The sequence below is a fragment of the Doryrhamphus excisus genome, chromosome 2 (genome assembly GCF_030265055.1).
Source record: "Doryrhamphus excisus isolate RoL2022-K1 chromosome 2, RoL_Dexc_1.0, whole genome shotgun sequence".
Lineage (NCBI taxonomy): Eukaryota > Metazoa > Chordata > Actinopteri > Syngnathiformes > Syngnathidae > Doryrhamphus > Doryrhamphus excisus.
The window spans coordinates 23085225-23102179 of record NC_080467.1 but is presented as its reverse complement, the minus strand read 5'-3'; the positions used below and the strand labels follow the sequence as shown (position 1 = coordinate 23102179).

General features: G+C 52.6%; 57 non-coding genes and 17 pseudogenes across 57 annotated transcripts; all 74 read left to right on the top strand.

Annotated features, from left to right (window-relative positions):
• Nucleotides 1-108: 108 nt before the first annotated feature.
• LOC131120605 (5S ribosomal RNA) lies at nt 109-227 on the top strand. The gene has a single exon (XR_009127155.1). It is a non-coding gene; the product is annotated as a 5S ribosomal RNA (ribosomal RNA).
• Nucleotides 228-339: 112 nt separating this feature from the next.
• Nucleotides 340-458, top strand: LOC131122469 (5S ribosomal RNA). The gene has a single exon (XR_009128621.1). It is a non-coding gene; the product is annotated as a 5S ribosomal RNA (ribosomal RNA).
• A 112-nt stretch (nt 459-570) lies between these two features.
• Nucleotides 571-679, top strand: LOC131123016 (5S ribosomal RNA; annotated as a pseudogene).
• A 111-nt stretch (nt 680-790) lies between these two features.
• Nucleotides 791-909, top strand: LOC131120292 (5S ribosomal RNA). The gene has a single exon (XR_009126850.1). It is a non-coding gene; the product is annotated as a 5S ribosomal RNA (ribosomal RNA).
• A 112-nt stretch (nt 910-1021) lies between these two features.
• Nucleotides 1022-1140, top strand: LOC131121071 (5S ribosomal RNA). The gene has a single exon (XR_009127608.1). It is a non-coding gene; the product is annotated as a 5S ribosomal RNA (ribosomal RNA).
• A 112-nt stretch (nt 1141-1252) lies between these two features.
• Nucleotides 1253-1361, top strand: LOC131123653 (5S ribosomal RNA; annotated as a pseudogene).
• Nucleotides 1362-1473: 112 nt separating this feature from the next.
• LOC131121775 (5S ribosomal RNA) lies at nt 1474-1592 on the top strand. The gene has a single exon (XR_009128271.1). It is a non-coding gene; the product is annotated as a 5S ribosomal RNA (ribosomal RNA).
• A 112-nt stretch (nt 1593-1704) lies between these two features.
• LOC131120138 (5S ribosomal RNA) lies at nt 1705-1823 on the top strand. The gene has a single exon (XR_009126699.1). It is a non-coding gene; the product is annotated as a 5S ribosomal RNA (ribosomal RNA).
• A 112-nt stretch (nt 1824-1935) lies between these two features.
• LOC131120487 (5S ribosomal RNA) lies at nt 1936-2054 on the top strand. The gene has a single exon (XR_009127041.1). It is a non-coding gene; the product is annotated as a 5S ribosomal RNA (ribosomal RNA).
• Nucleotides 2055-2166: 112 nt separating this feature from the next.
• On the top strand, nt 2167-2275 carry LOC131123652 (5S ribosomal RNA; annotated as a pseudogene).
• Nucleotides 2276-2387: 112 nt separating this feature from the next.
• Nucleotides 2388-2506, top strand: LOC131121774 (5S ribosomal RNA). The gene has a single exon (XR_009128270.1). It is a non-coding gene; the product is annotated as a 5S ribosomal RNA (ribosomal RNA).
• Nucleotides 2507-2618: 112 nt separating this feature from the next.
• Nucleotides 2619-2737, top strand: LOC131120136 (5S ribosomal RNA). The gene has a single exon (XR_009126697.1). It is a non-coding gene; the product is annotated as a 5S ribosomal RNA (ribosomal RNA).
• A 112-nt stretch (nt 2738-2849) lies between these two features.
• LOC131122159 (5S ribosomal RNA) lies at nt 2850-2968 on the top strand. The gene has a single exon (XR_009128550.1). It is a non-coding gene; the product is annotated as a 5S ribosomal RNA (ribosomal RNA).
• A 112-nt stretch (nt 2969-3080) lies between these two features.
• LOC131123578 (5S ribosomal RNA) lies at nt 3081-3199 on the top strand. Its single transcript, XR_009128734.1, has one exon. It is a non-coding gene; the product is annotated as a 5S ribosomal RNA (ribosomal RNA).
• A 112-nt stretch (nt 3200-3311) lies between these two features.
• On the top strand, nt 3312-3430 carry LOC131122064 (5S ribosomal RNA). The gene has a single exon (XR_009128517.1). It is a non-coding gene; the product is annotated as a 5S ribosomal RNA (ribosomal RNA).
• A 111-nt stretch (nt 3431-3541) lies between these two features.
• On the top strand, nt 3542-3660 carry LOC131121140 (5S ribosomal RNA). The gene has a single exon (XR_009127675.1). It is a non-coding gene; the product is annotated as a 5S ribosomal RNA (ribosomal RNA).
• Nucleotides 3661-3772: 112 nt separating this feature from the next.
• Nucleotides 3773-3881, top strand: LOC131122928 (5S ribosomal RNA; annotated as a pseudogene).
• A 111-nt stretch (nt 3882-3992) lies between these two features.
• LOC131120291 (5S ribosomal RNA) lies at nt 3993-4111 on the top strand. Its single transcript, XR_009126849.1, has one exon. It is a non-coding gene; the product is annotated as a 5S ribosomal RNA (ribosomal RNA).
• A 112-nt stretch (nt 4112-4223) lies between these two features.
• Nucleotides 4224-4342, top strand: LOC131124262 (5S ribosomal RNA). Its single transcript, XR_009128920.1, has one exon. It is a non-coding gene; the product is annotated as a 5S ribosomal RNA (ribosomal RNA).
• Nucleotides 4343-4454: 112 nt separating this feature from the next.
• LOC131120594 (5S ribosomal RNA) lies at nt 4455-4573 on the top strand. Its single transcript, XR_009127144.1, has one exon. It is a non-coding gene; the product is annotated as a 5S ribosomal RNA (ribosomal RNA).
• A 112-nt stretch (nt 4574-4685) lies between these two features.
• Nucleotides 4686-4794, top strand: LOC131123015 (5S ribosomal RNA; annotated as a pseudogene).
• A 111-nt stretch (nt 4795-4905) lies between these two features.
• Nucleotides 4906-5024, top strand: LOC131120290 (5S ribosomal RNA). The gene has a single exon (XR_009126848.1). It is a non-coding gene; the product is annotated as a 5S ribosomal RNA (ribosomal RNA).
• A 112-nt stretch (nt 5025-5136) lies between these two features.
• Nucleotides 5137-5255, top strand: LOC131123813 (5S ribosomal RNA). Its single transcript, XR_009128757.1, has one exon. It is a non-coding gene; the product is annotated as a 5S ribosomal RNA (ribosomal RNA).
• Nucleotides 5256-5367: 112 nt separating this feature from the next.
• Nucleotides 5368-5486, top strand: LOC131120582 (5S ribosomal RNA). The gene has a single exon (XR_009127133.1). It is a non-coding gene; the product is annotated as a 5S ribosomal RNA (ribosomal RNA).
• Nucleotides 5487-5598: 112 nt separating this feature from the next.
• LOC131123651 (5S ribosomal RNA) lies at nt 5599-5707 on the top strand (annotated as a pseudogene).
• Nucleotides 5708-5819: 112 nt separating this feature from the next.
• LOC131121773 (5S ribosomal RNA) lies at nt 5820-5938 on the top strand. Its single transcript, XR_009128269.1, has one exon. It is a non-coding gene; the product is annotated as a 5S ribosomal RNA (ribosomal RNA).
• A 112-nt stretch (nt 5939-6050) lies between these two features.
• On the top strand, nt 6051-6169 carry LOC131120135 (5S ribosomal RNA). The gene has a single exon (XR_009126696.1). It is a non-coding gene; the product is annotated as a 5S ribosomal RNA (ribosomal RNA).
• A 112-nt stretch (nt 6170-6281) lies between these two features.
• LOC131122158 (5S ribosomal RNA) lies at nt 6282-6400 on the top strand. Its single transcript, XR_009128549.1, has one exon. It is a non-coding gene; the product is annotated as a 5S ribosomal RNA (ribosomal RNA).
• Nucleotides 6401-6512: 112 nt separating this feature from the next.
• Nucleotides 6513-6631, top strand: LOC131124091 (5S ribosomal RNA). The gene has a single exon (XR_009128786.1). It is a non-coding gene; the product is annotated as a 5S ribosomal RNA (ribosomal RNA).
• A 112-nt stretch (nt 6632-6743) lies between these two features.
• Nucleotides 6744-6862, top strand: LOC131120502 (5S ribosomal RNA). Its single transcript, XR_009127055.1, has one exon. It is a non-coding gene; the product is annotated as a 5S ribosomal RNA (ribosomal RNA).
• Nucleotides 6863-6973: 111 nt separating this feature from the next.
• Nucleotides 6974-7092, top strand: LOC131121977 (5S ribosomal RNA). Its single transcript, XR_009128467.1, has one exon. It is a non-coding gene; the product is annotated as a 5S ribosomal RNA (ribosomal RNA).
• Nucleotides 7093-7204: 112 nt separating this feature from the next.
• On the top strand, nt 7205-7323 carry LOC131121748 (5S ribosomal RNA). The gene has a single exon (XR_009128244.1). It is a non-coding gene; the product is annotated as a 5S ribosomal RNA (ribosomal RNA).
• Nucleotides 7324-7435: 112 nt separating this feature from the next.
• Nucleotides 7436-7544, top strand: LOC131123237 (5S ribosomal RNA; annotated as a pseudogene).
• A 112-nt stretch (nt 7545-7656) lies between these two features.
• Nucleotides 7657-7765, top strand: LOC131122403 (5S ribosomal RNA; annotated as a pseudogene).
• A 112-nt stretch (nt 7766-7877) lies between these two features.
• LOC131123043 (5S ribosomal RNA) lies at nt 7878-7986 on the top strand (annotated as a pseudogene).
• A 112-nt stretch (nt 7987-8098) lies between these two features.
• On the top strand, nt 8099-8217 carry LOC131120662 (5S ribosomal RNA). Its single transcript, XR_009127212.1, has one exon. It is a non-coding gene; the product is annotated as a 5S ribosomal RNA (ribosomal RNA).
• A 112-nt stretch (nt 8218-8329) lies between these two features.
• Nucleotides 8330-8448, top strand: LOC131121340 (5S ribosomal RNA). The gene has a single exon (XR_009127855.1). It is a non-coding gene; the product is annotated as a 5S ribosomal RNA (ribosomal RNA).
• A 112-nt stretch (nt 8449-8560) lies between these two features.
• Nucleotides 8561-8669, top strand: LOC131122402 (5S ribosomal RNA; annotated as a pseudogene).
• A 112-nt stretch (nt 8670-8781) lies between these two features.
• Nucleotides 8782-8900, top strand: LOC131124177 (5S ribosomal RNA). The gene has a single exon (XR_009128836.1). It is a non-coding gene; the product is annotated as a 5S ribosomal RNA (ribosomal RNA).
• Nucleotides 8901-9012: 112 nt separating this feature from the next.
• Nucleotides 9013-9131, top strand: LOC131120375 (5S ribosomal RNA). The gene has a single exon (XR_009126931.1). It is a non-coding gene; the product is annotated as a 5S ribosomal RNA (ribosomal RNA).
• A 112-nt stretch (nt 9132-9243) lies between these two features.
• On the top strand, nt 9244-9362 carry LOC131122052 (5S ribosomal RNA). Its single transcript, XR_009128515.1, has one exon. It is a non-coding gene; the product is annotated as a 5S ribosomal RNA (ribosomal RNA).
• Nucleotides 9363-9473: 111 nt separating this feature from the next.
• LOC131120661 (5S ribosomal RNA) lies at nt 9474-9592 on the top strand. The gene has a single exon (XR_009127211.1). It is a non-coding gene; the product is annotated as a 5S ribosomal RNA (ribosomal RNA).
• Nucleotides 9593-9704: 112 nt separating this feature from the next.
• Nucleotides 9705-9823, top strand: LOC131124261 (5S ribosomal RNA). The gene has a single exon (XR_009128919.1). It is a non-coding gene; the product is annotated as a 5S ribosomal RNA (ribosomal RNA).
• Nucleotides 9824-9935: 112 nt separating this feature from the next.
• LOC131120570 (5S ribosomal RNA) lies at nt 9936-10054 on the top strand. The gene has a single exon (XR_009127122.1). It is a non-coding gene; the product is annotated as a 5S ribosomal RNA (ribosomal RNA).
• A 112-nt stretch (nt 10055-10166) lies between these two features.
• Nucleotides 10167-10285, top strand: LOC131122457 (5S ribosomal RNA). The gene has a single exon (XR_009128620.1). It is a non-coding gene; the product is annotated as a 5S ribosomal RNA (ribosomal RNA).
• A 112-nt stretch (nt 10286-10397) lies between these two features.
• Nucleotides 10398-10506, top strand: LOC131123014 (5S ribosomal RNA; annotated as a pseudogene).
• Nucleotides 10507-10617: 111 nt separating this feature from the next.
• LOC131120289 (5S ribosomal RNA) lies at nt 10618-10736 on the top strand. Its single transcript, XR_009126847.1, has one exon. It is a non-coding gene; the product is annotated as a 5S ribosomal RNA (ribosomal RNA).
• A 112-nt stretch (nt 10737-10848) lies between these two features.
• Nucleotides 10849-10967, top strand: LOC131120345 (5S ribosomal RNA). The gene has a single exon (XR_009126902.1). It is a non-coding gene; the product is annotated as a 5S ribosomal RNA (ribosomal RNA).
• A 112-nt stretch (nt 10968-11079) lies between these two features.
• Nucleotides 11080-11198, top strand: LOC131120558 (5S ribosomal RNA). The gene has a single exon (XR_009127110.1). It is a non-coding gene; the product is annotated as a 5S ribosomal RNA (ribosomal RNA).
• Nucleotides 11199-11310: 112 nt separating this feature from the next.
• LOC131124015 (5S ribosomal RNA) lies at nt 11311-11419 on the top strand (annotated as a pseudogene).
• Nucleotides 11420-11531: 112 nt separating this feature from the next.
• On the top strand, nt 11532-11650 carry LOC131121772 (5S ribosomal RNA). Its single transcript, XR_009128268.1, has one exon. It is a non-coding gene; the product is annotated as a 5S ribosomal RNA (ribosomal RNA).
• Nucleotides 11651-11762: 112 nt separating this feature from the next.
• LOC131121639 (5S ribosomal RNA) lies at nt 11763-11881 on the top strand. The gene has a single exon (XR_009128139.1). It is a non-coding gene; the product is annotated as a 5S ribosomal RNA (ribosomal RNA).
• A 112-nt stretch (nt 11882-11993) lies between these two features.
• Nucleotides 11994-12112, top strand: LOC131122156 (5S ribosomal RNA). The gene has a single exon (XR_009128547.1). It is a non-coding gene; the product is annotated as a 5S ribosomal RNA (ribosomal RNA).
• A 112-nt stretch (nt 12113-12224) lies between these two features.
• On the top strand, nt 12225-12343 carry LOC131124080 (5S ribosomal RNA). The gene has a single exon (XR_009128785.1). It is a non-coding gene; the product is annotated as a 5S ribosomal RNA (ribosomal RNA).
• Nucleotides 12344-12455: 112 nt separating this feature from the next.
• On the top strand, nt 12456-12574 carry LOC131122979 (5S ribosomal RNA). Its single transcript, XR_009128674.1, has one exon. It is a non-coding gene; the product is annotated as a 5S ribosomal RNA (ribosomal RNA).
• A 111-nt stretch (nt 12575-12685) lies between these two features.
• On the top strand, nt 12686-12804 carry LOC131121649 (5S ribosomal RNA). The gene has a single exon (XR_009128148.1). It is a non-coding gene; the product is annotated as a 5S ribosomal RNA (ribosomal RNA).
• A 112-nt stretch (nt 12805-12916) lies between these two features.
• Nucleotides 12917-13035, top strand: LOC131121751 (5S ribosomal RNA). The gene has a single exon (XR_009128247.1). It is a non-coding gene; the product is annotated as a 5S ribosomal RNA (ribosomal RNA).
• Nucleotides 13036-13147: 112 nt separating this feature from the next.
• On the top strand, nt 13148-13256 carry LOC131123236 (5S ribosomal RNA; annotated as a pseudogene).
• Nucleotides 13257-13368: 112 nt separating this feature from the next.
• LOC131122401 (5S ribosomal RNA) lies at nt 13369-13477 on the top strand (annotated as a pseudogene).
• A 112-nt stretch (nt 13478-13589) lies between these two features.
• Nucleotides 13590-13698, top strand: LOC131123042 (5S ribosomal RNA; annotated as a pseudogene).
• A 112-nt stretch (nt 13699-13810) lies between these two features.
• On the top strand, nt 13811-13929 carry LOC131120660 (5S ribosomal RNA). Its single transcript, XR_009127210.1, has one exon. It is a non-coding gene; the product is annotated as a 5S ribosomal RNA (ribosomal RNA).
• Nucleotides 13930-14041: 112 nt separating this feature from the next.
• LOC131121339 (5S ribosomal RNA) lies at nt 14042-14160 on the top strand. Its single transcript, XR_009127854.1, has one exon. It is a non-coding gene; the product is annotated as a 5S ribosomal RNA (ribosomal RNA).
• A 112-nt stretch (nt 14161-14272) lies between these two features.
• On the top strand, nt 14273-14381 carry LOC131122398 (5S ribosomal RNA; annotated as a pseudogene).
• A 112-nt stretch (nt 14382-14493) lies between these two features.
• On the top strand, nt 14494-14612 carry LOC131124118 (5S ribosomal RNA). The gene has a single exon (XR_009128795.1). It is a non-coding gene; the product is annotated as a 5S ribosomal RNA (ribosomal RNA).
• A 112-nt stretch (nt 14613-14724) lies between these two features.
• On the top strand, nt 14725-14843 carry LOC131120364 (5S ribosomal RNA). The gene has a single exon (XR_009126920.1). It is a non-coding gene; the product is annotated as a 5S ribosomal RNA (ribosomal RNA).
• A 112-nt stretch (nt 14844-14955) lies between these two features.
• On the top strand, nt 14956-15074 carry LOC131122040 (5S ribosomal RNA). The gene has a single exon (XR_009128513.1). It is a non-coding gene; the product is annotated as a 5S ribosomal RNA (ribosomal RNA).
• A 111-nt stretch (nt 15075-15185) lies between these two features.
• On the top strand, nt 15186-15304 carry LOC131120659 (5S ribosomal RNA). Its single transcript, XR_009127209.1, has one exon. It is a non-coding gene; the product is annotated as a 5S ribosomal RNA (ribosomal RNA).
• Nucleotides 15305-15416: 112 nt separating this feature from the next.
• LOC131120707 (5S ribosomal RNA) lies at nt 15417-15535 on the top strand. Its single transcript, XR_009127256.1, has one exon. It is a non-coding gene; the product is annotated as a 5S ribosomal RNA (ribosomal RNA).
• A 112-nt stretch (nt 15536-15647) lies between these two features.
• Nucleotides 15648-15766, top strand: LOC131120546 (5S ribosomal RNA). Its single transcript, XR_009127099.1, has one exon. It is a non-coding gene; the product is annotated as a 5S ribosomal RNA (ribosomal RNA).
• Nucleotides 15767-15878: 112 nt separating this feature from the next.
• LOC131123649 (5S ribosomal RNA) lies at nt 15879-15987 on the top strand (annotated as a pseudogene).
• A 112-nt stretch (nt 15988-16099) lies between these two features.
• Nucleotides 16100-16218, top strand: LOC131121771 (5S ribosomal RNA). The gene has a single exon (XR_009128267.1). It is a non-coding gene; the product is annotated as a 5S ribosomal RNA (ribosomal RNA).
• A 112-nt stretch (nt 16219-16330) lies between these two features.
• LOC131120673 (5S ribosomal RNA) lies at nt 16331-16449 on the top strand. The gene has a single exon (XR_009127223.1). It is a non-coding gene; the product is annotated as a 5S ribosomal RNA (ribosomal RNA).
• A 112-nt stretch (nt 16450-16561) lies between these two features.
• Nucleotides 16562-16680, top strand: LOC131120571 (5S ribosomal RNA). Its single transcript, XR_009127123.1, has one exon. It is a non-coding gene; the product is annotated as a 5S ribosomal RNA (ribosomal RNA).
• A 112-nt stretch (nt 16681-16792) lies between these two features.
• LOC131123208 (5S ribosomal RNA) lies at nt 16793-16911 on the top strand. Its single transcript, XR_009128698.1, has one exon. It is a non-coding gene; the product is annotated as a 5S ribosomal RNA (ribosomal RNA).
• The last annotated feature ends 44 nt before the right edge of the window (nt 16912-16955 follow it).

Genomic DNA, 16955 nt, shown 5'->3' with positions numbered 1-16955 from the left:
ATGGTTTCTGCTCTTGCCTGACAGCAGAGGGCGCTGTTTGACACTTTTTGCTGGAGTCTAGTTTGGCCTGCGTCGCCTTCAAATAGGATCTTTTCAGTTGCCCTGGCAGCTTACGGCCATACTACCCTGAAAACGCCCGATCTCGTCCGATCTCGGAAGCTAAGCAGGGGTGGGCCTGGTTAGTACTTGGATGGGAGACCGCCTGGGAATACCAGGTGCTGTAAGCCTTTTATGGTTTCTGCTCTTGCCTGACAGCAGAGGGCGCTGTTTGACACTTTTTGCTGGAGTCTAGTTTGGCCTGCGTCGCCTTCAAATAGGATCTTTTCAGTTGACTTGGCAGCTTACGGCCATACTACCCTGGAAACGCCCGATCTCGTCCGATCTCGGAAGCTAAGCAGGGGCGGGCCTGGTTAGTACTTGGATGGGAGACCGCCTGGGAATACCAGGTGCTGTAAGCTTTTTATGGTTTCTGCTCTTGCCTGAAAGCAGAGGGCGCTGTTTGACACTTTTTGCTGGATTCTAGTTTGGCCTGCGTCGCCTTCAAATAGGATCTTTTCAGTTGACCTGGCAGCTTACGGCCATACTAACCTGAAAACGCCCGATCTCGGAAGCTAAGCAGGGGCGGGCCTGGTTAGTACTTGGATGGGAGACCGCCTGGGAATACCAGGTGCTGTAAGCTTTTTATGGTTTCTGCTCTTGCCTGAAAGCAGAGGGCGCTTTTTGACACTTTTTGCTGGAGTCTAGTTTGGCCTGCATCGCCTTCAAATAGGAACTTTTCAGTGCCCTGGCAGCTTACGGCCATACTACCCTGAAAACGCCCGAACTCGTCCGATCTCGGAAGCTAAGCAGGGGCGGGCCTGGTTAGTACTTGGATGGGAGACCGCCTGGGAATACCTGGTGCTGTAAGCTTTTTATGGTTTCTGCTCTTGCCTGACTGCAGAGGGCGCTGTTTGACACTTTTTGCTGGAGTCTAGTTTGGCCTGCGTCGCCTTCAAATAGGATCTTTTCAGTTGTCCTGGCAGCTTACGGCCATGCTACCCTGAAAACGCCCGATCTCGTCCGATCTCGGAAGCTAAGCAGGGGTGGGCCTGGTTAGTACTTGGATGGGAGACAGCCTGGGAATACCAGGTGCTGTAAGCCTTTTATGGTTTCTGCTCTTGCCTGACAGCAGAGGGCGCTGTTTGACACTTTTTGCTGGAGTCTAGTTTGGCCTGCGTCGCCTTCAAATAGGATCTTTTCAGTTGACTTGGCAGCTTACGGCCATACTACCCTGAAAACGCCCGATCTCGGAAGCTAAGCAGGGGCGGGCCTGGTTAGTACTTGGATGGGAGACCGGCTGGGAATAACAAGTGCTGTAAGCTTTTTATGGTTTCTGCTCTTGCCTGACAGCAGAGGGCGCTGTTTGAAACTTTTTGCTGGAGTCTAGTTTGGCCTGCGTCGCCTTCAAATAGGATCTTTTCAGTTGCCTTGGCAGCTTACAGCCATACTACCCTGAAATTGCCCGATCTCGTCCGATCTCGGAAGCAAAGCAGGGGCGGGACTGGTTAGTACTTGGATGGGAGACCGCCTGGGAATACCAGGTGCTGTAAGCTTTTTATGGTTTCTGCTCTTGCCTGAAAGCAGAGGGCGCTGTTTGACATTTTTTGCTGGAGTCTAGTTTGGCCTGCGTCGCCTTCAAATAGGAACTTTTCAGTGGCCCTGGCAGCTTACGGCCATACTACCCTGAAAACGCCCGAACTCGTCCGATCTCGGAAGCTAAGCAGGGGCGGGCCTGGTTAGTACTTGGATGGGAGACCGCCTGGGAATACCAGGTGCTGTAAGCTTTTTATGGTTTCTGCTCTTGCCTGACAGCAGAGGGCGCTGTTTGACACTTTTTGCTGGAGTCTAGTTTGGCCTGCGTCGCCTTCAAATAGGATCTTTTCAGTTGCCCTGGCAGCTTACGGCCATACTACCCTGAAAACGCCCGATCTCGTCCGATCTCGGAAGCTAAGCAGGGGTGGGCCTGGTTAGTACTTGGATGGGAGACGGCCTGGGAATACCAGGTGCTGTAAGCCTTTTATGGTTTCTGCTCTTGCCTGACAGCAGAGGGCGCTGTTTGACACTTTTTGCTGGAGTCTAGTTTGGCCTGCGTCGCCTTCAAATAGGATCTTTTCAGTTGACTTGGCAGCTTACGGCCATACTACCCTGAAAACGCCCGATCTCGGAAGCTAAGCAGGGGCGGGCCTGGTTAGTACTTGGATGGGAGACCGGCTGGGAATAACAAGTGCTGTAAGCTTTTTATGGTTTCTGCTCTTGCCTGACAGCAGAGGGCGCTGTTTGAAACTTTTTGCTGGAGTCTAGTTTGGCCTGCGTCGCCTTCAAATAGGATCTTTTCAGTTGCCTTGGCAGCTTACAGCCATACTACCCTGAAATTGCCCGATCTCGTCCGATCTCGGAAGCAAAGCAGGGGCGGGACTGGTTAGTACTTGGATGGGAGACCGCCTGGGAATACCAGGTGCTGTAAGCTTTTTATGGTTTCTGCTCTTGCCTGAAAGCAGAGGGCGCTGTTTGACACTTTTTGCTGGAGTCTAGTTTGGCCTGCGTCGCCTTCAAATAGGAACTTTTCAGTGGCCCTGGCAGCTTACGGCCATACTACCCTGAAAACGCCCGAACTCGTCCGATCTCGGAAGCTAAGCAGGGGCGGGCCTGGTTAGTACTTGGATGGGAGACCGCCTGGGAATACCAGGTGCTGTAAGCTTTTTATGGTTTCTGCTCTTGCCTGACAGCAGAGGGCGCTGTTTGACACTTTTTGCTGGAGTCTAGTTTGGCCTGCGTCGCCTTCAAATAGGATCTTTTCAGTTGCCTTGGCAGCTTACAGCCATACTACGCTGAAATTGCCCGATCTCGTCCAATCTCGGAAGCTAAGCAGGGGCGGGCCTGGTTAGTACTTGGATGGGACACCGCCTGGGAATACCAGGTGCTGTAAGCTTTTTATGGTTTCTGCTCTTGCCTGACAGCAGAGGGCGCTGTTTGACACTTTTTGCTGGAGTCTAGTTTGGCCTGCGTCGCCTTCAAATAGGATCTTTTCAGTTGCCCTGGCAGCTTACGGCCATACTACCCTGAAAACGCCCGATCTCGTCCGATCTCGGAAGCAAAGCAGGGGTGGGCCTGGTTAGTACTTGGATGGGAGACCGCCTGGGAATACCAGGTGCTGTAAGCTTTTTATGGTTTCTGCTCTTGCCTGACAGCAGAGGGCGCTGTTTGACACTTTTTGCTGGAGTCTAGTTTGGCCTGCGTCGCCTTCAAATAGGATCTTTTCAGTTGCCCTGGCAGCTTACGGCCATACTACCCTGAAAACGCCCGATCTCGTCCGATCTCGGAAGCTAAGCAGGGGCGGGCCTGGTTAGTACTTGGATGGGAGACCGCCTGGGAATACCAGGTGCTGTAAGCTTTTTATGGTTTCTGCTCTTGCCTGAAAGCAGAGGGCGCTTTTTGACACTTTTTGCTGGAGTCTAGTTTGGCCTGCGTCGCCTTCAAATAGGAACTTTTCAGTGCCCTGGCAGCTTACAGCCATACTACCCTGAAAACGCCTGAACTCGTCCGATCTCGGTAGCTAAGCAGGGGCGGGCCTGGTTAGTACTTGGATGGGAGACCGCCTGGGAATACCTGGTGCTGTAAGCTTTTTATGGTTTCTGCTCTTGCCTGAAAGCAGAGGGCGCTGTTTGACACTTTTTGCTGGATTCTAGTTTGGCCTGCGTCGCCTTCAAATAGGATCTTTTCAGTTGACCTGGCAGCTTACGGCCATACTAACCTGAAAACGCCCGATCTCGGAAGCTAAGCAGGGGCGGGCCTGGTTAGTACTTGGATGGGTGACCGCCTGGGAATACCAGGTGCTGTAAGCTTTTTATGGTTTCTGCTCTTGCCTGAAAGCAGAGGGCGCTTTTTGACACTTTTTGCTGGAGTCTAGTTTGGCCTGCGTCGCCTTCAAATAGGAACTTTTCAGTGCCCTGGCAGCTTACGGCCATACTACCCTGAAAACGCCCGAACTCGTCCGATCTCGGAAGCTAAGCAGGGGCGGGCCTGGTTAGTACTTGGATGGGAGACCGCCTGGGAATACCTGGTGCTGTAAGCTTTTTATGGTTTCTGCTCTTGCCTGACAGCAGAGGGCGCTGTTTGACACTTTTTGCTGGAGTCTAGTTTGGCCTGCGTCGCCTTCAAATAGGATCTTTTCAGTTGACCTGGCAGCTTACGGCCATACTACCCTGAAAACACCCGATCTCGTCTGATCTCGGAAGCTAAGCAGGTGTGGGCCTGGTTAGTACTTGGATGGGAGACCGCCTGGGAATACCAGGTGCTGTAAGCTTTTTATGGTTTCTGCTCTTGCCTGACAGCAGAGGGCGCTGTTTGACACTTTTTGCTGGAGTCTAGTTTGGCCTGCGTCGCCTTCAAATAGGATCTTTTCAGTTGCCCTGGCAGCTTACGGCCATACTACCCTGAAAACGCCCGATCTCGTCCGATCTCGGAAGCTAAGCAGGGGTGGGCCTGGTTAGTACTTGGATGGGAGACCGCCTGGGAATACCAGGTGCTGTAAGCCTTTTATGGTTTCTGCTCTTGCCTGACAGCAGAGGGCGCTGTTTGACACTTTTTGCTGGAGTCTAGTTTGGCCTGCGTCGCCTTCAAATAGGATCTTTTCAGTTGACTTGGCAGCTTACGGCCATACTAACCTGAAAACGCCCGATCTCGGAAGCTAAGCAGGGGCGGGCCTGGTTAGTACTTGGATGGGAGACCGCCTGGGAATACCAGGTGCTGTAAGCTTTTTATGGTTTCTGCTCTTGCCTGAAAGCAGAGGGCGCTTTTTGACACTTTTTGCTGGAGTCTAGTTTGGCCTGCATCGCCTTCAAATAGGAACTTTTCAGTGCCCTGGCAGCTTACGGCCATACTACCCTGAAAACGCCCGAACTCGTCCGATCTCGGAAGCTAAGCAGGGGCGGGCCTGGTTAGTACTTGGATGGGAGACCGCCTGGGAATACCTGGTGCTGTAAGCTTTTTATGGTTTCTGCTCTTGCCTGACTGCAGAGGGCGCTGTTTGACACTTTTTGCTGGAGTCTAGTTTGGCCTGCGTCGCCTTCAAATAGGATCTTTTCAGTTGACCTGGCAGCTTACGGCCATACTACCCTGAAAATGCCCGATCTCGTCTGATCTCGGAAGCTAAGCAGGGGTGGGCCTGGTTAGTACTTGGATGGGAGACCGCCTGGGAATACCAGGTGCTGTAAGCTTTTTATGGTTTCTGCTCTTGCCTGACAGCAGAGGGCGCTGTTTGACACTTTTTGCTGGAGTCTAGTTTGGCCTGCGTCGCCTTCAAATAGGATCTTTTCAGTTGCCCTGGCAGCTTACGGCCATACTACCCTGAAAACGCCCGATCTCGTCCGATCTCGGAAGCTAAGCAGGGGTGGGCCTGGTTAGTACTTGGATGGGAGACCGCCTGGGAATACCAGGTGCTGTAAGCCTTTTATGGTTTCTGCTCTTGCCTGACAGCAGAGGGCGCTGTTTGACACTTTTTGCTGGAGTCTAGTTTGGCCTGCGTCGCCTTCAAATAGGATCTTTTCAGTTGACTTGGCAGCTTACGGCCATACTACCCTGAAAACGCCCGATCTCGGAAGCTAAGCAGGGGCGGGCCTGGTTAGTACTTGGATGGGAGACCGGCTGGGAATAACAAGTGCTGTAAGCTTTTTATGGTTTCTGCTCTTGCCTGACAGCAGAGGGCGCTGTTTGAAACTTTTTGCTGGAGTCTAGTTTGGCCTGCGTCGCCTTCAAATAGGATCTTTTCAGTTGCCTTGGCAGCTTACAGCCATACTACCCTGAAATTGCCCGATCTCGTCCGATCTCGGAAGCAAAGCAGGGGCGGGACTGGTTAGTACTTGGATGGGAGACCGCCTGGGAATACCAGGTGCTGTAAGCTTTTTATGGTTTCTGCTCTTGCCTGAAAGCAGAGGGCGCTGTTTGACACTTTTTGCTGGAGTCTAGTTTGGCCTGCGTCGCCTTCAAATAGGAACTTTTCAGTGGCCCTGGCAGCTTACGGCCATACTACCCTGAAAACGCCCGAACTCGTCCGATCTCGGAAGCTAAGCAGGGGCGGGCCTGGTTAGTACTTGGATGGGAGACCGCCTGGGAATACCAGGTGCTGTAAGCTTTTTATGGTTTCTGCTCTTGCCTGACAGCAGAGGGCGCTGTTTGACACTTTTTGCTGGAGTCTAGTTTGGCCTGCGTCGCCTTCAAATAGGATCTTTTCAGTTGCCTTGGCAGCTTACAGCCATACTACGCTGAAATTGCCCGATCTCGTCCAATCTCGGAAGCTAAGCAGGGGCGGGCCTGGTTAGTACTTGGATGGGACACCGCCTGGGAATACCAGGTGCTGTAAGCTTTTTATGGTTTCTGCTCTTGCCTGACAGCAGAGGGCGCTGTTTGACACTTTTTGCTGGAGTCTAGTTTGGCCTGCGTCGCCTTCAAATAGGATCTTTTCAGTTGCCCTGGCAGCTTACGGCCATACTACCCTGAAAACGCCCGATCTCGTCCGATCTCGGAAGCAAAGCAGGGGTGGGCCTGGTTAGTACTTGGATGGGAGACCGCCTGGGAATACCAGGTGCTGTAAGCATTTTATGGTTTCTGCTCTTGCCTGACAGCAGAGGGCGCTGTTTGACACTTTTTGCTGGAGTCTAGTTTGGCCTGCGTCGCCTTCAAATAGGATCTTTTCAGTTGCCCTGGCAGCTTACGTCCATACTACCCTGAAAACGCCCGATCTCGTCCGATCTCGGAAGCTAAGCAGGGGCGGGCCTGGTTAGTACTTGGATGGGAGACCGCCTGGGAATACCAGGTGCTGTAAGCTTTTTATGGTTTCTGCTCTTGCCTGAAAGCAGAGGGCGCTTTTTGACACTTTTTGCTGGAGTCTAGTTTGGCCTGCGTCGCCTTCAAATAGGAACTTTTCAGTGCCCTGGCAGCTTACGGCCATACTACCCTGAAAACGCCTGAACTTGTCCGATCTCGGTAGCTAAGCAGGGGCGGGCCTGGTTAGTACTTGGATGGGAGACCGCCTGGGAATACCTGGTGCTGTAAACTTTTTATGGTTTCTGCTCTTGCCTGACAGCAGAGGGCGCTGTTTGACAGTTTTTGCTGGAGTCTAGTTTGGCCTGCGTCGCCTTCAAATAGGATCTTTTCAGTTGACCTGGCAGCTTACGGCCATACTACCCTGAAAACGCCCCATCTCGTCTGATCTTGGAAGCTAAGCAGGGGTGTGCCTGGTTAGTACTTGGATGGGAGACCGCCTGGGAATACCAGGTGCTGTAAGCTTTTTATGGTTTCTGCTCTTGCCTGACAGCAGAGGGCGCTGTTTGACACTTTTTGCTGGAGTCTAGTTTGGCCTGCGTCGCCTTCAAATAGGATCTTTTCAGTTGACTTGGCAGCTTACGGCCATACTACCCTGAAAACGCCCGATCTCGGAAGCTAAGCAGGGGCGGGCCTGGTTAGTACTTGGATGGGAGACCGGCTGGGAATAACAGGTGCTGTAAGCTTTTTATGGTTTCTGCTCTTGCCTGACAGCAGAGGGCGCTGTTTGACACTTTTTGCTGGAGTCTAGTTTGGCCTGCGTCGCCTTCAAATAGGATCTTTTCAGTTGACCTGGCAGCTTACGGCCATACTACCCTGAAAACGCCCGATCTCGGAAGCTAAGCAGGGGCGGGCCTGGTTAGTACTTGGATGGGAGACCGCCTGGGAATACCAGGTGCTGTAAGCTTTTTATGGTTTCTGCTCTTGCCTGACAGCAGAGGGCGCTGTTTGACACTTTTTGCTGGAGTCTAGTTTGGCCTGCGTCGCCTTCAAATAGGATCTTTTCAGTGGACCTGGCAGCTTACGTCCATACTACCCTGAAAACGCCCGATCTCGGAAGCTAAGCAGGGGCGGGCCTGGTTAGTACTTGGATGGGAGACCGCCTGGGAATACCAGGTGCTGTAAGCTTTTTATGGTTTCTGCTCTTGCCTGACAGCAGAGGGCGCTGTTTGACACTTTTTGCTGGAGTCTAGTTTTGCCTGCGTCGCCTTCAAATAGGATCTTTTCAGTTGCCCTGGCAGCTTACGGCCATACTACCCTGAAAACGCCCGAACTCGTCCGATCTCGGTAGCTAAGCAGGGGCGGGCCTGGTTAGTACTTGGATGGGAGACCGCCTGGGAATACCTGGTGCTGTAAGCTTTTTATGGTTTCTGCTCTTGCCTGACAGCAGAGGGCGCTGTTTGACAGTTTTTGCTGGAGTCTAGTTTGGCCTGCGTCGCCTTCAAATAGGATCTTTTCAGTTGACCTGGCAGCTTACGGCCATACTACCCTGAAAACGCCCGATCTCGTCTGATCTCGGAAGCTAAGCAGGGGTGTGCCTGGTTAGTACATGGATGGGAGACCGCCTGGGAATACCAGGTGCTGTAAGCTTTTTATGGTTTCTGCTCTTGCCTGACAGCAGAGGGCGCTGTTTGACACTTTTTGCTGGAGTCTAGTTTGGCCTGCGTCACCTTCAAATAGGATCTTTTCAGTTGACCTGGCAGCTTACGGCCATACTACCCTGAAAACGCCCGATCTCGGAAGCTAAGCAGGGGCGGGCCTGGTTAGTACTTGGATGGGAGACCGCCTGGGAATACCAGGTGCTGTAAGCTTTTTATGGTTTCTGCTCTTGCCTGACAGCAGAGGGCGCTGTTTGACACTTTTTGCTGGAGTCTAGTTTGGCCTGCGTCGCCTTCAAATAGGATCTTTTCAGTTGACCTGGCAGCTTACGGCCATACTACCCTGAAAACGCCCGATCTCATCCGATCTCGGAAGCTAAGCAGGGGTGGGCCTGGTTAGTACTTGGATGGGAGACCGCCTGGGAATACCAGGTGCTGTAAGCTTTTTATGGTTTCTGCTCTTGCCTGACAGCAGAGGGCGCTGTTTGACACTTTTTGCTGGAGTCTAGTTTGGCCTGCGTCGCCTTCAAATAGGATCTTTTCAGTTGCCCTGGCAGCTTACGGCCATACTACCCTGAAAACGCCCGATCTCGTCCGATCTCGGAAGCTAAGCAGGGATGGGCCTGGTTAGTACTTGGATGGGAGACCGCCTGGGAATACCAGGTGCTGTAAGCTTTTTATGGTTTCTGCTCTTGCCTGACAGCAGAGGGCGCTGTTTGACACTTTTTGCTGGAGTCTAGTTTGGCCTGCGTCGCCTTCAAATAGGATCTTTTCAGTTGCCCTGGCAGCTTACGGCCATACTACCCTGAAAACGCCCGATCTCGTCCGATCTCGGAAGCTAAGCAGGGGCGGGCCTGGTTAGTACTTGGATGGGAGACCGCCTGGGAATACCAGGTGCTGTAAGCTTTTTATGGTTTCTGCTCTTGCCTGAAAGCAGAGGGCGCTTTTTGACACTTTTTGCTGGAGTCTAGTTTGGCCTGCGTCGCCTTCAAATAGGAACTTTTCAGTGCCCTGGCAGCTTACGGCCATACTACCCTGAAAACGCCCGAACTCGTCCGATCTCGGTAGCTAAGCAGGGGCGGGCCTGGTTAGTACTTGGATGGGAGACCGCCTGGGAATACCTGGTGCTGTAAGCTTTTTATGGTTTCTGCTCTTGCCTGACAGCAGAGGGCGCTGTTTGACACTTTTTGCTGGAGTCTAGTTTGGCCTGCGTCGCCTTCAAATAGGATCTTTTCAGTTGACCTGGCAGCTTACGGCCATACTACCCTGAAAACACCCGATCTCGTCTGATCTCGGAAGCTAAGCAGGTGTGGGCCTGGTTAGTACTTGGATGGGAGACCGCCTGGGAATACCAGGTGCTGTAAGCTTTTTATGGTTTCTGCTCTTGCCTGACAGCAGAGGGCGCTGTTTGACACTTTTTGCTGGAGTCTAGTTTGGCCTGCGTCGCCTTCAAATAGGATCTTTTCAGTTGCCCTGGCAGCTTACGGCCATACTACCCTGAAAACGCCCGATCTCGTCCGATCTCGGAAGCTAAGCAGGGGTGGGCCTGGTTAGTACTTGGATGGGAGACCGCCTGGGAATACCAGGTGCTGTAAGCCTTTTATGGTTTCTGCTCTTGCCTGACAGCAGAGGGCGCTGTTTGACACTTTTTGCTGGAGTCTAGTTTGGCCTGCGTCGCCTTCAAATAGGATCTTTTCAGTTGACTTGGCAGCTTACGGCCATACTACCCTGGAAACGCCCGATCTCGTCCGATCTCGGAAGCTAAGCAGGGGCGGGCCTGGTTAGTACTTGGATGGGAGACCGCCTGGGAATACCAGGTGCTGTAAGCTTTTTATGGTTTCTGCTCTTGCCTGAAAGCAGAGGGCGCTGTTTGACACTTTTTGCTGGATTCTAGTTTGGCCTGCGTCGCCTTCAAATAGGATCTTTTCAGTTGACCTGGCAGCTTACGGCCATACTAACCTGAAAACGCCCGATCTCGGAAGCTAAGCAGGGGCGGGCCTGGTTAGTACTTGGATGGGAGACCGCCTGGGAATACCAGGTGCTGTAAGCTTTTTATGGTTTCTGCTCTTGCCTGAAAGCAGAGGGCGCTTTTTGACACTTTTTGCTGGAGTCTAGTTTGGCCTGCATCGCCTTCAAATAGGAACTTTTCAGTGCCCTGGCAGCTTACGGCCATACTACCCTGAAAACGCCCGAACTCGTCCGATCTCGGAAGCTAAGCAGGGGCGGGCCTGGTTAGTACTTGGATGGGAGACCGCCTGGGAATACCTGGTGCTGTAAGCTTTTTATGGTTTCTGCTCTTGCCTGACTGCAGAGGGCGCTGTTTGACACTTTTTGCTGGAGTCTAGTTTGGCCTGCGTCGCCTTCAAATAGGATCTTTTCAGTTGACCTGGCAGTTTACGGCCATACTACCCTGAAAATGCCCGATCTCGTCTGATCTCGGAAGCTAAGCAGGGGTGGGCCTGGTTAGTACTTGGATGGGAGACCGCCTGGGAATACCAGGTGCTGTAAGCTTTTTATGGTTTCTGCTCTTGCCTGACAGCAGAGGGCGCTGTTTGACACTTTTTGCTGGAGTCTAGTTTGGCCTGCGTCGCCTTCAAATAGGATCTTTTCAGTTGCCCTGGCAGCTTACGGCCATACTACCCTGAAAACGCCCGATCTCGTCCGATCTCGGAAGCTAAGCAGGGGTGGGCCTGGTTAGTACTTGGATGGGAGACCGCCTGGGAATACCAGGTGCTGTAAGCCTTTTATGGTTTCTGCTCTTGCCTGACAGCAGAGGGCGCTGTTTGACACTTTTTGCTGGAGTCTAGTTTGGCCTGCGTCGCCTTCAAATAGGATCTTTTCAGTTGACTTGGCAGCTTACGGCCATACTACCCTGAAAACGCCCCATCTCGGAAGCTAAGCAGGGGCGGGCCTGGTTAGTACTTGGATGGGAGACCGGCTGGGAATAACAAGTGCTGTAAGCTTTTTATGGTTTCTGCTCTTGCCTGACAGCAGAGGGCGCTGTTTGAAACTTTTTGCTGGAGTCTAGTTTGGCCTGCGTCGCCTTCAAATAGGATCTTTTCAGTTGCCTTGGCAGCTTACAGCCATACTACCCTGAAATTGCCCGATCTCGTCCGATCTCGGAAGCAAAGCAGGGGCGGGACTGGTTAGTACTTGGATGGGAGACCGCCTGGGAATACCAGGTGCTGTAAGCTTTTTATGGTTTCTGCTCTTGCCTGAAAGCAGAGGGCGCTGTTTGACACTTTTTGCTGGAGTCTAGTTTGGCCTGCGTCGCCTTCAAATAGGAACTTTTCAGTGGCCCTGGCAGCTTACGGCCATACTACCCTGAAAACGCCCGAACTCGTCCGATCTCGGAAGCTAAGCAGGGGCGGGCCTGGTTAGCACTTGGATGGGAGACCGCCAGGGAATACCAGGTGCTGTAAGCTTTTTATGGTTTCTGCTCTTGCCTGACAGCAGAGGGCGCTGTTTGACACTTTTTGCTGGAGTCTAGTTTGGCCTGCGTCGCCTTCAAATAGGATCTTTTCAGTTGCCTTGGCAGCTTACAGCCATACTACGCTGAAATTGCCCGATCTCGTCCAATCTCGGAAGCTAAGCAGGGGCGGGCCTGGTTAGTACTTGGATGGGACACCGCCTGGGAATACCAGGTGCTGTAAGCTTTTTATGGTTTCTGCTCTTGCCTGACAGCAGAGGGCGCTGTTTGACACTTTTTGCTGGAGTCTAGTTTGGCCTGCGTCGCCTTCAAATAGGATCTTTTCAGTTGCCCTGGCAGCTTACGGCCATACTACCCTGAAAACGCCCGATCTCGTCCGATCTCGGAAGCAAAGCAGGGGTGGGCCTGGTTAGTACTTGGATGGGAGACCGCCTGGGAATACCAGGTGCTGTAAGCATTTTATGGTTTCTGCTCTTGCCTGACAGCAGAGGGCGCTGTTTGACACTTTTTGCTGGAGTCTAGTTTGGCCTGCGTCGCCTTCAAATAGGATCTTTTCAGTTGCCCTGGCAGCTTACGGCCATACTACCCTGAAAACGCCCGATCTCGTCCGATCTCGGAAGCTAAGCAGGGGCGGGCCTGGTTAGTACTTGGGTGGGAGACCGCCTGGGAATACCAGGTGCTGTAAGCTTTTTATGGTTTCTGCTCTTGCCTGAAAGCAGAGGGCGCTTTTTGACACTTTTTGCTGGAGTCTAGTTTGGCCTGCGTCGCCTTCAAATAGGAACTTTTCAGTGCCCTGGCAGCTTACGGCCATACTACCCTGAAAACGCCTGAACTTGTCCGATCTCGGTAGCTAAGCAGGGGCGGGCCTGGTTAGTACTTGGATGGGAGACCGCCTGGGAATACCTGGTGCTGTAAGCTTTTTATGGTTTCTGCTCTTGCCTGACAGCAGAGGGCGCTGTTTGACAGTTTTTGCTGGAGTCTAGTTTGGCCTGCGTCGCCTTCAAATAGGATCTTTTCAGTTGACCTGGCAGCTTACGGCCATACTACCCTGAAAACGCCCCATCTCGTCTGATCTCGGAAGCTAAGCAGGGGTGTGCCTGGTTAGTACTTGGATGGGAGACCGCCTGGGAATACCAGGTGCTGTAAGCTTTTTATGGTTTCTGCTCTTGCCTGACAGCAGAGGGCGCTGTTTGACACTTTTTGCTGGAGTCTAGTTTGGCCTGCGTCGCCTTCAAATAGGATCTTTTCAGTTGACTTGGCAGCTTACGGCCATACTACCCTGAAAACGCCCGATCTCGGAAGCTAAGCAGGGGCGGGCCTGGTTAGTACTTGGATGGGAGACCGGCTGGGAATAACAGGTGCTGTAAGCTTTTTATGGTTTCTGCTCTTGCCTGACAGCAGAGGGCGCTGTTTGACACTTTTTGCTGGAGTCTAGTTTGGCCTGCGTCGCCTTCAAATAGGATCTTTTCAGTTGACCTGGCAGCTTACGGCCATACTACCCTGAAAACGCCCGATCTCGGAAGCTAAGCAGGGGCGGGCCTGGTTAGTACTTGGATGGGAGACCGCCTGGGAATACCAGGTGCTGTAAGCTTTTTATGGTTTCTGCTCTTGCCTGACAGCAGAGGGCGCTGTTTGACACTTTTTGCTGGAGTCTAGTTTGGCCTGCGTCGCCTTCAAATAGGATCTTTTCAGTGGACCTGGCAGCTTACGTCCATACTACCCTGAAAACGCCCGATCTCGGAAGCTAAGCAGGGGCGGGCCTGGTTAGTACTTGGATGGGAGACCGCCTGGGAATACCAGGTGCTGTAAGCTTTTTATGGTTTCTGCTCTTGCCTGACAGCAGAGGGCGCTGTTTGACACTTTTTGCTGGAGTCTAGTTTTGCCTGCGTCGCCTTCAAATAGGATCTTTTCAGTTGCCCTGGCAGCTTACGGCCATACTACCCTGAAAACGCCCGAACTCGTCCGATCTCGGTAGCTAAGCAGGGGCGGGCCTGGTTAGTACTTGGATGGGAGACCGCCTGGGAATACCTGGTGCTGTAAGCTTTTTATGGTTTCTGCTCTTGCCTGACAGCAGAGGGCGCTGTTTGACAGTTTTTGCTGGAGTCTAGTTTGGCCTGCGTCGCCTTCAAATAGGATCTTTTCAGTTGACCTGGCAGCTTACGGCCATACTACCCTGAAAACGCCCGATCTCGTCTGATCTCGGAAGCTAAGCAGGGGTGTGCCTGGTTAGTACATGGATGGGAGACCGCCTGGGAATACCAGGTGCTGTAAGCTTTTTATGGTTTCTGCTCTTGCCTGACAGCAGAGGGCGCTGTTTGACACTTTTTGCTGGAGTCTAGTTTGGCCTGCGTCGCCTTCAAATAGGATCTTTTCAGTTGACCTGGCAGCTTACGGCCATACTACCCTGAAAACGCCCGATCTCGGAAGCTAAGCAGGGGCGGGCCTGGTTAGTACTTGGATGGGAGACCGCCTGGGAATACCAGGTGCTGTAAGCTTTTTATGGTTTCTGCTCTTGCCTGACAGCAGAGGGCGCTGTTTGACACTTTTTGCTGGAGTCTAGTTTGGCCTGCGTCGCCTTCAAATAGGATCTTTTCAGTTGACCTGGCAGCTTACGGCCATACTACCCTGAAAACGCCCGATCTCATCCGATCTCGGAAGCTAAGCAGGGGTGGGCCTGGTTAGTACTTGGATGGGAGACCGCCTGGGAATACCAGGTGCTGTAAGCTTTTTATGGTTTCTGCTCTTGCCTGACAGCAGAGGGCGCTGTTTGACACTTTTTGCTGGAGTCTAGTTTGGCCTGCGTCGCCTTCAAATAGGATCTTTTCAGTTGCCCTGGCAGCTTACGGCCATACTACCCTGAAAACGCCCGATCTCGTCCGATCTCGGAAGCTAAGCAGGGATGGGCCTGGTTAGTACTTGGATGGGAGACCGCCTGGGAATACCAGGTGCTGTAAGCTTTTTATGGTTTCTGCTCTTGCCTGACAGCAGAGGGCGCTGTTTGACACTTTTTGCTGGAGTCTAGTTTGGCCTGCGTCGCCTTCAAATAGGATCTTTTCAGTTGCCCTGGCAGCTTACGGCCATACTACCCTGAAAACGCCCGATCTCGTCCGATCTCGGAAGCTAAGCAGGGGCGGGCCTGGTTAGTACTTGGATGGGAGACCGCCTGGGAATACCAGGTGCTGTAAGCTTTTTATGGTTTCTGCTCTTGCCTGAAAGCAGAGGGCGCTTTTTGACACTTTTTGCTGGAGTCTAGTTTGGCCTGCGTCGCCTTCAAATAGGAACTTTTCAGTGCCCTGGCAGCTTACGGCCATACTACCCTGAAAACGCCCGAACTCGTCCGATCTCGGTAGCTAAGCAGGGGCGGGCCTGGTTAGTACTTGGATGGGAGACCGCCTGGGAATACCTGGTGCTGTAAGCTTTTTATGGTTTCTGCTCTTGCCTGACAGCAGAGGGCGCTGTTTGACAGTTTTTGCTGGAGTCTAGTTTGGCCTGCGTCGCCTTCAAATAGGATCTTTTCAGTTGACCTGGCAGCTTACGGCCATACTACCCTGAAAACGCCCGATCTCGTCTGATCTCGGAAGCTAAGCAGGGGTGTGCCTGGTTAGTACTTGGATGGGAGACCGCCTGGGAATACCAGGTGCTGTAAGCTTTTTATGGTTTCTGCTCTTGCCTGACAGCAGAGGGCGCTGTTTGACACTTTTTGCTGGAGTCTAGTTTGGCCTGCGTCGCCTTCAAATAGGATCTTTTCAGTTGACCTGGCAGCTTACGGCCATACTACCCTGAAAACGCCCGATCTCGTCCGATCTCGGAAGCTAAGCAGGGGTGGGCCTGGTTAGTACTTGGATGGGAGACCGCCTGGGAATACCAGGTGCTGTAAGCCTTTTATGGTTTCTGCTCTTGCCTGACAGCAGAGGGCGCTGTTTGACACTTTTTGCTGGAGTCTAGTTTGGCCTGCGTCGCCTTCAAATAGGATCTTTTCAGTTGACTTGGCAGCTTACGGCCATACTACCCTGAAAACGCCCGATCTCGGAAGCTAAGCAGGGGCGGGCCTGGTTAGTACTTGGATGGGAGACCGGCTGGGAATAACAAGTGCTGTAAGCTTTTTATGGTTTCTGCTCTTGCCTGACAGCAGAGGGCGCTGTTTGAAACTTTTTGCTGGAGTCTAGTTTGGCCTGCGTCGCCTTCAAATAGGATCTTTTCAGTTGCCTTGGCAGCTTACAGCCATACTACCCTGAAATTGCCCGATCTCGTCCGATCTCGGAAGCAAAGCAGGGGCGGGACTGGTTAGTACTTGGATGGGAGACCGCCTGGGAATACCAGGTGCTGTAAGCTTTTTATGGTTTCTGCTCTTGCCTGAAAGCAGAGGGCGCTGTTTGACACTTTTTGCTGGAGTCTAGTTTGGCCTGCGTCGCCTTCAAATAGGAACTTTTCAGTGGCCCTGGCAGCTTACGGCCATACTACCCTGAAAACGCCCGAACTCGTCCGATCTCGGAAGCTAAGCAGGGGCGGGCCTGGTTAGTACTTGGATGGGAGACCGCCTGGGAATACCAGGTGCTGTAAGTTTTTTATGGTTTCTGCTCTTGCCTGACAGCAGAGGGCGCTGTTTGACACTTTTTGCTGGATTCTAGTTTGGCCTGCGTCGCCTTCAAATAGGATCTTTTCAGTTGACCTGGCAGCTTACGGCCATACTACCCTGAAAACGCCCGATCTCATCCGATCTCGGAAGCTAAGCAGGGGCGGGCCTGGTTAGTACTTGGATGGGAGACCGCCTGGGACTACCAGGTGCTGTAAGCTTTTTATGGTTTCTGCTTTTGCCTGACAGCAGAGGGCGCTGTTTGACATGTTTTGCTGGAGTCTAGTTTGGCCTGCGTCACCTTCAAATAGGATCTTTTCAGTTGCCCTGGCAGCTTACGGCCATACTACCCTGAAAACGCCCGATCTCGTCTGATCTCGGAAGCTAAGCAGGGGCGGGCCTGGTTAGTACTTGGATGGGAGACCGCCTGGGAAAACCAGGTGCTGTAAGCTTTTTATGGTTTCTGCTCTTGCCTGACAGCAAAGGGCGCTGTTTG